Source organism: Chelonoidis abingdonii, chromosome 1 (assembly GCF_003597395.2).
Source record: "Chelonoidis abingdonii isolate Lonesome George chromosome 1, CheloAbing_2.0, whole genome shotgun sequence".
Lineage (NCBI taxonomy): Eukaryota > Metazoa > Chordata > Testudines > Testudinidae > Chelonoidis > Chelonoidis abingdonii.
This window is the reverse complement of record NC_133769.1, coordinates 289,845,156-289,863,307: the sequence shown is the minus strand read 5'-3', so window position 1 is coordinate 289,863,307 and position 18,152 is coordinate 289,845,156.

Genomic DNA, 18,152 nt, shown 5'->3' with positions numbered 1-18,152 from the left:
GTTGCTCAATTGTTCTCCATGTCCATTGAAAGAAGTACAAGAGGTAATGGGCTTAATCTTCAGCAAGGGAGATTTATTTAGATATTAGGAAAAACTTTCTAAAACTATATGTTGTTTGCAGTGTTGTTGCAGCTGTGTTGGTCCCAGGCTATTAGCTGGTCCAATAAAAGCCATTACTTCACCCAACTTCTCTCCCAGCTACCCGCCACAGTCCACCGATCCTGACAACACAGCAGGTAAACAAACTGGCCCGCCCGCCAGGGTGCTTACCCCGGTCTAGGTTTAGTTGGTCCTGCCTCGGTACAGGGGGCTTGACTTGACCTGTCAAGGTCCCTCCCAGCGGTACATTGCTATAATTCTATGTTTAGGTCCACATACCCACAAGTATCAGAGGGGCAGCCGTGTTAGTCTGGATCTGTAAAAGCAGCAAAGAATCCTGTGGCACCTTATAGACTAACAGACGTTTTGGAGCATGAGCTTTCGTGGGTGAATACCCACTTTGTCAGACGCATGTATAAGGTGCCACAGGATTCTTTGCTGCTTTTACATACCCACAGTAGTTTCACACGCACAAGCCTTTCACATTCTCAGCACAACACTGAAAACCAACACTCATAACAAAACTAGGCTAAACACAAAACTCAGGCCAAAACAAAACCTTTTCTTTTCTCAACCGCCATCCTTCTGTCACTCAGTTCCTCAGGGCTACAGAATCCCAGCTGATCAATCACATTCACCCTAATGTCACTACATCACACAACACTCTCTCGGTTGTAAAGGGGTAGGACACACTGATTCAAAGGACTGGAAAGTACATTTTTCCTGGGCCCAACCCTACAATATACTGAACTCATTTAACTGACTTCATTTGAGGTCATTCATCATCATATTGCTTTGCACCTCATGTTAGCAGCCATTTTCTTTGTTAGCATACAGGTGAGTTGCAGCCAATGATGTGCCGCACCATTCTGAATTTCTCTTTCTGTCCCCTAAATATATGTAGTTTAATAATAGTAATAATCCCCATTTGTCTTTCCATGCCAAATTTTCAGACCTGGACAAACTGGCTAGCCACTAAATCAAACCCAGTCTTTCTGGTGGCAAACTCATCATTTTCAACAGCAACTGGTTACACTGCTGGACTGTTAAATGTATTATAAGAGTTGTGTTATTGCAAGAAATTGTGTCTGCTGGAAAGAACATCCTGGCTATAACTCCTGGTTATGATGGTAAGGACACATTGTCAGTCCACTCTCCCTTTTACACTCCCATCTCTCACATGCCTTTTGAACCAATTGCTGTACATGTCACCACAGCATCAGAAAATAAAATTGTGTATCTTCTTGTATCAGTTCCTCAGCAAGCTGTCTCAGCTACTGTTTTAAGTACATTGACTGTCTTCCTCTTATCATTTTTTTCTACAACAGGCTCTTTGCCAATTCTCTTGATTAACTTGTCAGCCCTCTCAATATCATTATTAACCTTTGACTCAGGAGACAAATCACTGTCTTGATAGCTCAGTTCTTTTTAGAGAAGTAGCTATTCAAAGAGCACATAGTCAGGTCTCCTGCTACTAGTATGTCTCTATTTTTATTTCACTCCTCTGCTCTCTCCCTCATTTTCCTGTGGTGTACAATTCCGCCTTCATATTCATGTTCAGGCTCCAACACCTGAAACCTGTTGACTACTGCTATTTTAATTAAACATTTGCTGCACCTCTTCCTTCCTTTATTGTTCCATTTAAAGATAGGGATGGAGATATCAATTTGCTTATCCTTCACTCTAAACTTGAACCTTTTTGAAGGTTTAGAAAGTTTGGCTAAGAGTCTTCCCACCACTTACCCAACAACCAGTGTTTCTTATCATGGTAGCAATTCCTCTGGGGCAGAATTAGGCAGTCAGCTACCCAGTTTACATGGTGGTGATTGTGGTTGTGGAGGAAAGCCTCTGCTTGGACTTACCGCTCTTGTTGCCCACCCCCTTGGCAACTCTGGTAGTAAGTATCTTCTTCAGACAATTTGCTTTTCCATTTTTTCCCAATATCTGTGACAACTGAAAATGCTCATAAAACAATGTGAGACATTGTCTGCATTTTGTACTCAGTATGTCCCTCCACTCAGATACTTTTGAAGAAATGGAAAGTAGATGAAGGCTGGTGTGAATGAGGTCATTAAAAGCCCTTTCACTTTTAAAATCAGTTAATTTTCTAGATAAAACCTTCTAGAACAGTGGTCCCTGAAGAGCATCTCGATGGTGAAGAATAACAAATTCAGGGGAAAAGTTGGTCTTGTCATCCTAGAACATTGAAAATGTGTCTATCTGCAAGCAGCACTCCTTGTATTACTCTCCATGGCCCACGCAACACAGAACCTACTCTGCGTAATACCTCTCTTCTTTGTACAGTGTTTCTGCACTGTAAATTCAGGCGTGAGCTAATTCATCATTGACCCCCAAAATGTCTACAGCAGAAAACGCACAGAAGGAAATAATCAATTTGAAAGTAACCTGGAGAGATTAGCAGAGTGGACTTCAGGAAACAAGGGAAGATTTACTGCTATTAAATGTGAAGTCCTACACTAAGGGAGAGGAAATAAACAACAAAATGTAGTATGTAACCAAATTGCCACCACATTAAAGCAAGTTTATCTCTATTTCGTCTTTTTAATATTGTCCTAAGAACACTTTATTCAGAAACCAAGCAGTATACTTGTCACAGAGAAGAGTAGACTCAAGGATAGGGAGAGGAAGTACCCATGAGAAAATTTCTAACATGGGAAGGGTTCCCATAATGCAAAAAATTTGGAGAGCTACAGCTGTAAAGGATAGCTCAGGAGTTAGTTTAGTTTGTGAGAAACAGCTCTTACTTGTTTCCTCCTTAAGATTAAGACAGGAAAAAGCTATTTTCCATTCTTCCAGAACACAAGGCTTCTGGAAAGCTGAACGACTTGCTTCCAGCATCTGATGGTCAATGGTGAGCCATGGCAAACCTGAAACCACTTTGGCACATTCACATTATGGCACATTCACAGTACATTTGGTGCCATATTAAAGAAGGAATGCCTCTGCTGCATTATAGATAGTTGCCATCCTGGAGCAACCAGCAGTGATACTAAAAAAACAGTGATTAATCTTTACACTGCAAGATTTCCACAGTGAGAGCTAAGCTAGAGGCTGAAGAAATATGGAGGGTTTTTTGTTTGTTTTTTAACATTGTTTTGCTTTGCAATACAGGAAGGTTCTTCTGAGCTCTTACATCTCCACTTACATATGTTAGTTGAGGCTTCAGAAAACTAGAATAAATCAAGTTTGTTTTGTGAATATTTTATCCTGCTTCATTAACCTTCCACTTCTAATTTCTTCTCCTCCCTTCCCTCTCTGTGATCGCTATGGGTAGAAGAAACATTTGAATATGCCATTCGGAGGCTCCCTTGTATGGTCCACCCTCTCTGGCAGTGCAACACCCAGTGGCCTCAGCAGAGACTAGGCTCTACGCCATTGTGTGCAATCTGCATGCAGAATGGACATGCTGTGTGGAAAGCACAGTCAAGTCATAGTCCGCAGGTACTGTTTTTGTAACACTGAAATTTTTAAATAAATAATTCTCCATTTATTGACATTAACTAAGAAAGATCCTTTCCCCAAAGAGATTACAATATAAATTGGACAAAGTAGAGACACGTGTAAGGGGAAGAGAATAAAAGTAAAGTGATTTGAGACCCAATCCTGCAAGATGCTGAGCACCCTTTACTCCCATTGATGCCAATGAGAATGCTTGGCAACTTTCAGGAAATCAGCTGCAACTTCTTCTTTCTGGGTGATCAGCACTACCCATGAAGAGGGCATTGTTGTCTGGAATGGAAGCACTCCCACACTGGTTGTGGGGGCGTGGCCCAGTGTTCCTGGTAGAAGCTCCAGCAGAGGGTAGCACTGACAACACCAGATATGCCTTCCTTCAGAGTGAAGGGCAGGAAGATTAGCTGGTGCAGGAAGCTGTAAATTACGTATGCCTGTCCTTGCTTTGGTGTCTCTACGTATTCTATCTCTCATTGTTTTCCCTTTTTACCACGAATCTGCATTGGCTGGACTGGTAAGACTTGTAAATACTTTGGTCCTTATTATGCTCTCACTCACACCAGTGTAAATCTGGATTAGGTCCACTGAAGTTAATGGAGTTAGAGTGGTGTAAAATCAGTGTAAATGTGCTCAGAATTAAGCCTTTCACTGAAAACTTCAGTCACACTCTTGGCTCAGCCAGTGAGAATACCTAGATTTTATCAACAGTAAGACACAGAATCTGCCATCTTTACTAACGCTGAAAATTTCTTTAGTCTTCATGTACTCCACTGATTCCAGTGGGAATCAGAGAGACTTCTTAATGTGAGAAAAGACAGAACTGGGCCCTAAACAAACTTGTTTTTCTTACCCTGATTCTGATCTCTCTCTGGCTTTACCCAAGGATAACTATGGAAATCAGTGCATGGATGTTCCTGTATAGCATAGATCAGAAGCAGACCCCACTATCTTCAACAGTAAAACAAAGACGAAAAGAAAAAGCATAGACAATGAAATAGATGAAGGCTAAATTCTTTTCTGTGTGCACATATTGAAATCAGTAGGAGCTGCTTGTGAGCCTCTGAGAGAAGAATTTGGCCTTTAGTTTAGTGTGACCAGTGGTATAACACAAGAGAGAAATCATTTCACCCTTGAGCTTTACATCACTTACATTTTGTCAGTGATGAACTTTATAATGATAACCACTTAAACTTTTATAGAACCTGTTATGAAATCTTACTGTATGGAGGTCTCTGAAAATGCTTTACAATAATAATAAAAGCTAATCTCTCTGACTAAAAATACAACATCTCTCTGTGGAGCAAGGAGTTAGGTGTTTGAACTCAACATGAAAATGTTAATCTGCATAAGTGGCAGGAAGAAGTATTAGATATAGCCTCCCAAGCATTTATGTGGAAACAGAGGCTCACTTGTATATTAAAAAAAATGTAAAGTAAAATGCTATGGCCAGAGATTTCAGACTTCCATGAAGCAGCCCAATATGATTATCTGTTCAAAATTCATAGTAGGAGAACAAATCTATGAGATACAAGGAGATCAGTGCCTCTGGCAGGTCAATGGAATTTGAGGGCACTCATTGTATCTTGGAAGACTCCCAGCACCCCATAAAAGCAGGCCCCAAACCTGTACATATACTTAGTTGGTGCCTGCTCTGGAAATATCCAGGACTAAGCAGACATGGAGACTGAACTTCCAGTCAGCTTTAGAGAGAGGTCCTTTCAGATCAGTGTTGGGGTCATTGATAGGGCAATGTGAGGGCCATCTTTCAGAATCTTAATTCTTTCTGGCCTTTAGAGGGGAAAAGAGCACCTTGGTGTTCATTTCATCATGATCATGTAAATTCATTAAAATAAATTAATGTATGTAAACAACTACTGAAAGAGATCTATACATATACAATATTGGGAACAGAATTTCAGACTAAATATTTTATTTACAAAAAGTGTTTTACTGTAAATGAATGCTAATGTTTATCAAAGAAAATTTTACATGGATGTCTGCCAGGCAAATATAGGGCCATGTCTCCAGAGTGGATAGCATGTGACTGTTGCTCAGTATATAGAATCAACATTTAAGAGCACTCAAAATCCAAAACTTTCTGCAGGACAAATCCAGCCTTTATTTTCATTGCATGAATACTGAACTTAATGTGCATATGTACGTTGGCAGTAATGTGATATAATTCCCCCATTTACACTTTTATCATGAATATCTTTCAAAAACCAAGGTTATATTATGTATAGTCAGAGAGAGAGAGAGAGATGGGCACTTTACCTCAGAGAGTCCCAAAGTGATTTGCAAACAAGCTGATTGGCAAACTTTCAGTCCAATCTTGCAGTCCTTATGCAGGCAAAATTCCCATTGACAAACAGAAATAAATCAATTCACTGAAAACCAGTAACCCCTCTGAGGAAAAAACAGCAAGCATTAAATAGAAAGAAGCTGGACAGGAAAAAGGACAAATATTAGTAAAGTAACTAAGGAAATAGCAGCAAGACTTGGATATACAGAGCAAGGGAGAGGGAGGAGTCAAAGGTGGCTTCCAAACTACGGGTTTAAGTGACAGGGAGGATGGTTGTGTAGTCATTAGTGATAGAAACTGGAGGAAATGGTGAAGGTTTGTGGAGTTCCATTTGGGCCAAGTTAATTTTAATGTCATGACCCACAGGCCTTGAACCAATGTTCATAGGGGCAGCCACGCTTCAACCCTCTACTTGCAACCTGCTGACAGCTGCTTACCCAAGATCCATGAAGGCCAGATCAAGTTTGAGGCTCTGCCCCTGACATCCCATTGGCAGAGTCTCAGAGCATCTGACTGGCCCACCGGCCCTACTTAAGCCAGCAACAGGAATAGGAAGCTGTCTGAACAACTGGGATCCACCCTGCTCTGGACTGTGTGCCTCTTGCTTCTGCTCCCTTGGCTTGACTTCCTGATGTCCTGACTTGGCTTAGCTCCTGGCTCTGACCCCCTGGTATCTTGACCTGGCCCGACCCTGGTTATTCACTTGTGCTTCTGATTTCCAGTTTGTCTCTTGCTTCTGATCTTTCAGTATCCTGACCCAGCTGACTCTTGAGTCCTGACTGTGGTCTCTGGCTTTAACTACTAGGTCTGGCTGCCCACAACCCAGTCTTGACAGCTTGTTTGGACCACAAGAAGAATGGACTTTCCCATTATAAGCATTGGACTCACCTGATTGGGCCCTCTGCCTCCATGTGGAAAATCAAGCCCTGCAGGCCCAAGTTGTGCAGCTGATCGGGCAGCATTGAGAACATCATGCTGAGATCACTGCCTTCAGTGCCTTTCCCAGAACACAGAGGCCTGTGATACCCTTGCATGAAAGGTTCAACAGGAACTACCAGTGGTTCTGGGGGTTCATAAACCAATGCCACCTTCTGTTCCTGATGCACCCCAGAATCTATGCCTCTGACCAGTCCAAGGTGGTAATGAGTCTGATGACAAGTGATGCCTTAGACTGGGTCTCTTGCCTGATAGAAGGCCATAGCCCAGTGCTGTTGAACTGGGATGCCTTTCTCCAGTTGAAATCAATCAGGCCACTCTGAGGAGACTCTAGCAGGGACCAGGCATAGTTGCCTCCTATATGGCACCCCCACCACCTTACTGCAGCTACTGAGTGGAATGAAGCAGTGCAGCTGTATTAGGTCCAGCAGGGCTTACAAGAAGAGATCATGATTGGCTATGAGAACAAGATAGGGGAAAAGAGGTTCCCTCCAGTCCCTCTACCTTGTGTACTGGAACCTCACCTTCTGTATCACCTGTCAAACCCACACAACCCAATCTGACTCATCGACGGCTCACTCTGAAGAAAAAGAACGGTGCCATCATCACCACCTGCACTTCTACTGCAGGAAACCCGGCCATGCCATCTCAACCTGTCCAGTACAAACACTGAGGTGTTTGTGGAAATAAGCCAGTTCAAACATGGTGGGGGAACTGGCCTGGTCCTTGAGAGAAGAGAATTTCCCTGTACTCTAGTCCTTACTAAGTCCTTACTAAGATGGCCGCCCCAACCCCCATCAGGGGGCTTCCCATTTGCAGGTGCAATCCATTCCCTTCATTTCCCCGATCCTTGGTATCTTCTGGCTAACTCTTCACAACCCCCTAATTCAGTGGTGAGAATGGAAAGCCACTTTCCCATCAGAATTCTGCAATCGCATGGCCAGGGACCAATGAGTGTTGCATCCACGCCCAAGAAGGTCCAAGTAGGTTTAGTTGCCCACATCGAAACACTTACTCAGAAAACTATGGAACTTTCTCCAAAGTACTGCAACTATGTTGACATCTTCAAAAAGAAGAATGCAGAAAGCCTTCCTTCCCCATACTGGGACTATGAGAATCCCTGGCTGGAGTTCTATGGGGTAAAGATACCATTTGAGTGGATTTACACAATGTCTGAGTCTGAAGTGGTAGCTTTGCGAGAATACCTCCAAGACACCAAGTATCAGAGACGTAACCATGGTAGTCTGGATCTGTAAAAGCAGCAGAGAGACCTGTGGCACCTTATAGACTAACAGACCTATTGAAGCATGAGCTTTTGTGGGTGAATACCCACTTCATCGGATGCATGAAGTGGAAATTTCCAGAGGCAGGTATATATATGCAAGCAAGAATCAGGCTGGAGATAACGAGGTTAGTTCAATCAGGGAGAATGAGGCCCTGTTCTAACAGTTGAGGTGTGAACACCAAGGGAGGAGAAACTGCTTTTGTAGTTGGCTAGCCATTCACAGTCTTTGTTTAATCCTGAGCTGATGGTGTCAAATTTACAGATGAACTGAAGCTCAGCAGTTTCTCTTTGAAGTCTGGTCCTGAAGTTTTTTTGCTGCAGGATGGCCACCTTAAGGTCTGCTATAGTGTGGCCAGGGAGGTTGAAGTGCTCTCCTACAGGTTTTTGTATATTGCCATTCCTGATATCTGATTTGTGTCCATTTATCCTTTTCCGTAGAGACTGTCCAGTTTGGCCGATGTACATAGCAGAGGGGCATTGCTGGCATATGATGGCGTATATTACATTGGTGGATGTGCAGGTGAATGAACCAGTGATGGTGTGGCTGATCTGGTTAGGTTCTGTGATAGTGTTGCTGGTGTAGATATGTGGGCAGAGTTGGCATTGAGGATTGTTGCATGGATTGGTTCCTGAATTAGAGTTACTATTGTGTGGTGTGTAGTTACTGGTGAGAATATGCTTCAGATTCGTGGGTTGTCTGTGGGTGAGGACTGGCCTGCCACCTAAGGTCTATGAAAGTGAGGGATCATTGTCCAGGATGAGTTGTAGATCCCTGATGATGCATTGGAGGAGTTTTAGCTGGGAACTATATGTGATGGCCAGTGGAGTTCTGTTGTTTTCTTTCCTGGGCTTGTCTTGCAGTTGTGTACCCAGAAGCCTCCTATTGCCTCCAAACCTCCAAATCTCCAAACAAGGTAAATTGTAGTACCTGATTGACTGGGAAGGCTACGGTCCAGAGGAATGCCCATGGGAGCCAGCAGAGAATGGTCATGCTCCCACATTGGTTCGGGCCTTCCATAGAAGTCACCTCAAGAAACTTGGACCCAGGTCACCCAGAGGGCACTCTTAAGGAAGGGGGTGATGTCAGGACCCATGGGCCTAGAAAATTGGTCCATGGGGTTCATATAAGCAGCCATGCTTCAACTCTCTACTTGGCACCCTGCTGACAACTGCTAACCCAGGACTCATGAAGTCCAGACCCAGTTTAAGACTCTTCCTCTGACATCCCATTGGCAGAGTCCCAGAGCACTGATTGACCCACAGGCCCTACTTAAGCCAGCAACAGGAAGCTGTCCAAACAACTGACTTGTGGTCCTGATCTCTGGTTTGTCTCCTGCCTCTGACCTGGCCTGATTCAGTAACCATCGTGTGGTTCAGATCTCCAGTTTGTCTCCTGCATCTAATCTCTTGATATCCTGACCCACCTGACTTTTGACTTCTGAGTATGGACTCTGGCTCTGACCACTAGACCTGGCTTCCCATGACCTGGTCTTGGCATTTGACAATGAGATAGTCAGGAGAAGATGTCAGAGAAACCAGCTGAACAGTGGAATTGGATGGAGGGAGGCAAGTCAGAAATGGAAAGGTAGATCTATCAGTCATCAGCATAAATATGGTAGCTGAAGCTATTGCGCTGATTCAGTACTGCATAAAAGGAAAAGGTCAACTACACAATTACCATCACTGCTTACTTTGGGGGTTTGAATGTCTTCCATTCAGATACTGACCTTCTTTAACCCAATTTGTTTATCTTGTGGGATCTGTTGGGATGACAGCACCGTTTTACAAGCTACACAACAATTACTTGCATTTAAAAAAATATTTTGTGAGCAGGACAACCATAGTCCATTTTGGATTGGAACTCTCATCCAGTTCTGCTTCTTGTCTTAACAGCTTTTCTCACTTAACTTCACACTTGAACCATCTGCAAATGCTTGCCACTGTTGTATTAAATTAGTTGGACTATATGGGCCCAACGAGTCAAAGGTGTTAATATAGTCCTGTCACTCTCCAATATAACACAATTTTAAACAAGATTTGGGGTTGGTGTACAGAGACTTCAGCCTGCTTAGTCCCATGGCAAATACTATTTAAAATCCTTTAAACCTTTTATTGAAAGTTCAGAAAAAGAAGGAAAAACATTTCAAATATTTGAAATGTAAGGTATTAAATAAGGCTTTCGTTTCAATAACATCCCTTGCTCCTTTTCTCTTTATCTGGAGAAAGTCTTTAAAGGAACCTTCCACTTCACTGTTTGACAAGCTCTTATATGTAGAGCCCTGCAAATCTGCGGATGTCTGCTTTATGTCCACGGACCATGTTTGCCGATCGTGGATGGATGCAGATCTAAATTTTATATCTAGAGCCCTGCAGATTCGCGGATATTCACTTTATATCCATGGATAGCCGTGGACCATATTTGCCAATTGCAGATTGTATGCAGATACAAATTTTGTATCTGTGCAAGGCTATACTTACATGGTATTAAAAATGGTAATAACTGTCCTTTAAGGGAAAAGAGAAGACATTAATAGAGATGGACTGGAACTGTCATTGTTTGTTAAAGTCAGTCTCATTTCCTAAAAGACAAGACAGACAACTACACACGAAACTGGGGAAAGAAAAGAACAGCAAAGACAAAAAATTCAGCTTCTGTCTCCACTGTGGACCTTCACTTGTAACCTCACTGCTAAAAAAACTCAGATAAAACACATGTTTTTTTCAGCCACTCCCAGATTTGGCAAACTATCAAGCTGTTTAGGGCATTCCATTTAGTCGTCTTTCCAGTCACTGGCTTACAGCAATTTGTTAAACGTGCCATCTTGGCTGGTTAATCTAGCCCCTTATTACACAGCAGTAAAAAGGAGAGAGATAGGAAAGAGAAGGACAAGGACATTGCTGGAGGGAGAGGGAGGAGACAAAGTTGCACACTCTAGCTGGTATTCAGGATTTATCTTCAGCCAGTAAAGGTAGTGATGACATCTGGTTCACTCTCTCTGGCCTCGTCTGATCAGGACATCTCAGGATTAGGATGAAGATGGTCCAGAGTGTCAGGAGATCATGGAGGTGGTAGTCAGCCTACATCACCATAACCTACTTTTCCTCTCAAAGTCTCTTTTTAAGGACTCTGTGACAGAGCACCTGCCCCACACTGGCCCTGAGAGAATTAAAACCAGCCTAGGGCAGCTGAGTGGCAGGCAGCCAAAGGAATGGCTGCAGGAGAAACAGCCAATTAGGGCAGCAGGTGCAGACAATTAGGGTGGAGGCTGGACCAGGCAATTGAGGTCCAGCCAGCCCATATAAAAGGAAGATGCAGACCAGAGCGCGTTAATCTGCTGCAGGGAGCCCTAGGGAGAAGACTGGCTTCCTAAAGGGTGCCTGGCAGGCTGCCAGGACTTACAGTCTCGAGGCCCTGGGAAGAGGGCAAAGGAGCTGGAGCCAGAGGCAGGACCAGAAGGAACTGAGGCTGTGGGGAAGTGGACCAGGGAACAGAGACAGTGGGCTGGAAGGAAGAGGCAGCAGGAAGCTGCTGTTTGCAGGGGTTTTCCCAGAGTGGTGGGCAGGCCTGGCCCTGCCCCATTAGCCTGGCTGTAGACTGGCAAGGAGTGGCCTGGCTGTAGACTGCCAAGCCACTGTGAGAAGCGGCTGGACTCTTATTGGAGGAGTCCGTTGGAAGGGGGAGAAACTGGATGATGACATGCCTGGACAGCTGTGCCACAAAGCAAACACCAAGAGAAAGGAGTCGTAACAGATCTGCAGGTGGAGGCGAGGACAGGAGAGCTGCCAACACCCAAGGGCGCACCCGCTGGGACTGAGCTAATTCCCAAAACACCAGCAGCAGATGCCAGTGTGGTGAGCGACCCCGGGACAGACCCCAAAAGTGAGTGTTGGGCAGAATAGTCCCTCCTCTCATTATTTTGTCTACCAATAGGCCTAATTTCCAACACACCTATTTTGGTTCATTGATTTCCAGACCTCTGTTCCTCTGATTTACCAGTTATAATCTCAATACAGTCCTTGATTGTTAACAGTATAACATTTTCTGTTTGAATTAATTTAGTCTTTCTGTCTTCAATCTTACATCTTTTCTTAAACAATTCTGTATAATGCAGCGTACAATTTATGGACTTTCAGTCACTTTTTACAGTTGAGTTTACAGTCAGGATATATTTGTAGGCCCAATTATCCCAACTCCCTGCTATAGTCTCCTGATAAACTCAACTGGGGTCAAAACCTTCACCTTTTCCTTGGTTCCCACTTAAAACATTTCAGGTAGGTCTAGAACTGATGATCTAAAATTACCATTATGCAACTAATTAAAAAAAATACTGTATCCATTTGCTCAGCACAGAAGTCTTACATTTTTAAAGCTAAGAAACACTTCTCAGCATGAATAAACTCTGAAAAGTATTTGAAAACTAAGCTTTTAATTAAAATTAGCATTAAAACTTTTTTCTCTCAAAATGCATTCCAGAGTCTATATATATTGAGCAAGATATATACAGTTTTCCAATACAGAACTTGAAAAATATTGGATCATGGTTCCTTCTGACACAGAAGAAAATACTATATTTATATCACATTTGTAATCCATTCATTACTTTATGGACCTTTGGTTCTCTTCTGGGAGCATCCCTAATTCACATGATCTCCCCAAGTGCAGGATTTTGCATTTGAATCTCTGATCTAGCTGAAAGATATATAAAAGACCCATGTAGCCAGACAGCTCCCTACTGACTACACATCTAAGGAGGCTCAGAAGCGCTAGTTATTCAGCAAGGACATGGAATAAATTATGTTTAATAATTTGCCCCTAAATCAGCCTTTTTCACACAGTAAAATAATTTATTTATTTGGACAAACCAAACCCCTCTTTGGAGATCTTGTTATCACAAATGCAGATGATATGAACTTTTAGCATGAGAGCAAAATACTAGTTGATCAAATATTTGGCATGGAGGCTGTTTTCACAGCATCTCAAACACAACTTATTCTAGTTTGCAGAGATGGGCAGCATGGATCAGAAAATTCAACTCTTTATATGCATGTGTGACAGTCACATTTGGATTAATAATGGCTTTGAAGAAACCTCTAAGGAAACTTTGACATTACAGGCCATAATAGCCAAGATGGTGATAGTTATTTCAAATTTCAGATACTAATCTGTGATGGGAGAACCTCAAAAAGTTTGGCAGTGTGGTTAATACAACCCCCCCAAATGTTCAAACACTTATCTGAACATTATCAGAATTTCACAATATTATTCAGCCTCCCACTTCACACAATCCTACCTCAATGATCTGCTTCTTGAATGGTACACCCTATTCTTTACGGACAAGTCCATTCTAGGGATGAGAGGATGTCCCATATTTCCATTGCTCACAGTCCAGAGTGCAAACATTTGTTTCTAGAACCCCAGAGAGTACAAGATTTAATAGGCTCCAGCACTACTGACATTCCCACTGAGCTCTGGAGCTCAAGGAATGAGGTGACTCTACAGTGATGGTTAAACTGAGAAGAGCCATTACTGCAGGGTCCAACAGGAGAGATTAAGGCTTCTGCTGTTATGGTATGTTGGCACCCTGACCTCCTCCCCAAAAGAGGATCTTCCATTGCAATATACCCAATGAGGACTCACTACTATAGAAGAAATCAAAGTCTGCCCATAAAGGAAAAAGGACAGTGAGGTCATAGGAAGACTCCCTGAACCTTTCTCAAACCTCCCAAAAGATCCACATACCATCTGTAGGATGAGAGAAAATTCATGTTTCTTATTTTTCCCAAAGTCTTTTGCCCATCTGGAGTACCAATATGGAGAATCAAGAAGCCTTTGACAAAATAAACCGTTATAATCCCTGTGGAAAATTGTGCCAATAATCTGTTCAAGGAGACTGAAATAGGAATGAGTAAACTAGTCCACTTAAAGCCTCATAGAACCTTTTCCCATTTCTCCAGTCAAACCTTTCTGATTCTTCAGAATGTTCAGCTCTCTAATGCCTGCATTTCCTGGTTTTATCCATAACATGTCAAAATATTGCCACAAATGCTGTTTTCAGAGTATTTCTGACAGTCCAAATCACAAGGTGCTCAAAACCTTATGAGAAAGCCTGCTCACATGGCATCAGCATACCCAACCTCCCATAGGCCTTCTCTCACCATATGTGCACATCACTCCTATTGACATCACTGGGAACTACACCTGGGCATAAAAATTAAGGTGCCTTTATAGAACATTAATCTTCAGTGTGTGACATAAGGAGTTAGCTTTTCACTCCATACAAGAAATAGCTATATATTACAGGAAAAACCAACTAGCTGCAGCCTACCTTTAAGAAAAGAGGAAGGTAGTGCCTCTAGTACTCATTTTTGGAGAGTGTTGAATTCCATTTTTAATTATCATGGGTGGGCCTGGGCAGAAATTTAGAACCCCATGCTGCCCTCCCATCATGGTGGATGGGAGGTTTCCACAAAGTGGAGGCTATTAGTTATCTAATAACTAAACTTTGAGTTATCATCATCATAATTATTTATGAAAGTTACAGTCAGCCACGCTCAGTGAGAAGATATGCTGACCTTTAGTACCAGCACTAGTTCTACTCTGTGTTTCTCTCGATCCTTCTTTTCCTGTTTCTCTCTCTGTTACTCTGCAGCCATGGAGTCTAGAACTTATTTCTTTTTATTATTTATTTCATGAAACATAGGCCTGATTAATATACAGAAATTGCACTGATTAAACTAAATCAGTTTTTAAATCCATGTAGTTAAATGGATGAAATTCCTTTATGTAGTCATGTATTTTACAAAATTCATTTAGAAACTGATTTAAGAATGTCCACCCAAGGGGATTTCACCAATTCAACTAGAAACTGGTTTAGTTAAACTGGTTTAGTTAAACTGTTGTCATTTCTGTGGGTATGTCCACACTACAAAATTAGGTAGAATTTCTAGAAGTTGATTTTTTAGGAAGTGATTTTGTACAGTCAATTGTGTGTCCCCCCCACTAAATGCATTAAGTCGGTGGAGTGTGTCCACAGTACTGTGGCTAGCGTTGACTTTCGGAGCGTTGCACTGTGGGTAGCTATCCTATAGTTCCTGCGGTCTCCACTGCCCATTGGAATTCTGTGTTGAGCTTCCAATGCCTGATGGGGCAAAAACATTGTGATGGGTGGTTTTGGGTACATGACATCAGTCACCTCTCTCTCCATGAAAGCAATGGCAGACAATCATTTCCGCCTTTTTTCCATGTGGGCTCCATACTGCTTTCAGCAGACGCCATCGAACGACTGTTTCCACTGACACTCTGCTCTCCAGCTCTCCTGGTGCCATGAATCTACCTCACAGGTCCTCTTGTCATGCTGAATAAATATCTATTCTCATGGCATCTGCTGCGCCTCTGCTCTCCTGCTCTTGTCTCATCATACCACGGCAAGTGTGCAGCCTGCTCAGCTCAGCTAAGGGACACCACCGCTGTTGTGTCCTGGTGCTGCTAGCAGCAGATGATGCAGTAGGTTGGCAAAACTGGCCATCCAAACACCACTTCCATGGACACTCTGCTTTTCTGGTGCCATGAATCCACCTCGCAGGTCCTCTGTATGACGGTCGTCATCCATCACTTCCACTGCAACTCTGCTCTCCTGCTCTTGTCTCAATGGATAGCGAATTTCTCCATGTTGCTGTCATGGGCTCCCGCTTCCCCTGAAACTCTGCTTTCCTGCTCTCATGAATCCACCTTGCAGGTCCTCTCGTCATTCTCTATAAATGTCTATTCTCATGGCATCTCTCTATAAATAACTATTCCATCATCCACTGCTTCCGCTGCAACTCTGCTCTCCTACAGATGCGATACCATGGCAAGCATGGAGCCTGCTCAGATCACTGCGGCAGTTTTGAGCATTGTAAACACCTTGCACATTATCCTGCAGTATGTGCAGAACCAGAACCTGCAAAAGCAGATGAGGAGGCAACTGCAGTGCGGTGATGAGAGTGATGAGGACATGGACACAGACTTCTCTCAAAGTACAGGCCCTGGCAATTTGGACATCCTGGTGGCAATGGGGCAGGCTCATGCCGTGGAATGCTGAATCTGGGTCCGGAAAACAAGCACAGACTGGTCGGACCGCATAGTGTTGCAGGTCTGGGGATTCTCAGTGGCTGCAAAACTTTTGCCTGCATAAGGGCACTTTCATGGAACTTTGTGATTTGCTTTCCCCTGTCCTGAAGCACAAGAATACCAAGATGAGAGCAGCCCTCACAGTTCACAAGCAAGTGGTGATAGCCCTTTGGAAGCTTGCAATGCCAGACAGCTACCGGTCAGTCGGGATTCAATTTGGAGTGGGCAAATCTACTGTGAGGGCTGCTGTGATGCAAGTAACCAACAGAATCACTGAGCTGCTGCTCTCAAGGGTAGTGACTCTGGGAAATGCGCAGGTCATAGTGGATGGCTTTGCTGAAATGGGATTCCCTAACTGTGGTGGGGCGATAGATGGAATGCATATCTCTCTCTTGGGACCAGACCACCTTGACAGCCAGTACATAAACCGAAAGGGATACTTTTCAATGGTGCTGCAAGCACTGGTGGATCACAAGGGACATTTCACCAAAATCAACATGGGATGGCCAGGAAAGGTACACGATGCTTGCATCTTCAGGAACTCTGGTCTGTCTGAACAGCTACAGCAAGGGACTTACTTTCCAGACCAGAAAATAACCGTTGGGGATGTTGCAATGCCTATAGTTATCTTTGGGGACCCAGCCTACCCCTTAATGCCATGGCTCATGAAGCCATACACAGGCACCCTGGACAGTAGTCAGGAGCTGTTCAAATATAGGCTGAGCAAGGCAGAATGATGGTAAAATGTGCATTTGGACGTTTAAAGGTGTGCTGGTGCAGTTTACTGACTTGCTTAGACCTCAGCGAAACCAATATTCCCATTGTTATTACTGCTTGCTGTGTGCTCCACAATATCTATGAGAGTAAGGGGGAGACGTTTATGGCAGGGTGGGAGGTTGAGGCAAATCACCTGGCTGCTGATTACATGCAGGTAGACACCAGGGCAGTTAGAAGAACACAGCAGGGCGCGGTGCGCATCAGAGAAATTTTGAAAACCAGTTTCATGACTGGCCAGGCTACAATGTGAAAGTTCTGTTTGTTTCTCCTTGATGAAAACCCTCCCCCTTGGTTCACTCTACTTCCCTGTAAGCCAGCCGAGACCTCCTCCCTTCGATCACCACTTGCAGAGGCAATAAAGTCATTGTTTTTCAAATTCATGCATTCTTTATTAATTCATCACACAAATAGTGGGATAACTGCCAAGGTAGCCCGGGAGGGGTGGTGGAAGAAGGAATCACCGGGGGGTGGGGTGGAGGAGGATGGGAGGAGGGAAGGACAAAACCACACTGCACTTCAAAACTTATTGAATGCCAGCCTTCTGTTGCTTGGGCAGTCCTCTGGGGTGGAGTGGTTGGGTGCCCGGAACCCCACCAACCCGTGTTCTTGGGCGTCTGGGTGAGGAGGCTATGGAATTTGGAGAGGAGGGCGACTGGTTACACAGGGGCTACAGCAGTGGTCTGTGCTCCTGCTGCCTTTCCTGCAGCTCAACCATACGCCAAGGCATATCAGTTTGATGCTCCAGTAGCCTCAACATTGCATCCTGCCTCCTCATCATGCTGCCGCCACCTCTCCTCTTGCTCCTGTCACCTGTCCTCTCATGCATCCCTCCTGTCCTCACGTTCATTTTGTGCTTTCCTGGACTCTGACATTGTCTGCCTGCATGCATTTTTCTGAGCTTTCTCAGTGCAGGAGGACTGCATGAGCTCAGAGAACATTTCATTGTGAGTGCAGTTTTTTTCACCTTCTTATCTGCACTAGCCTCTGGGATGGAGACGATAGGGGGAGCGTTGAAACATTTGCAGCTGCAGGATGAAAAAAGGAAGAGTAGTATTCAAGGTAGAAGCCAAACTCGAACAGCTTAATGGGACAAAATCGGAGGGCCCAGATAATCTTCATCCAAGAATATTAAAGGAACTGGCACATGAAATTGCAAGCCCATTAGCAAG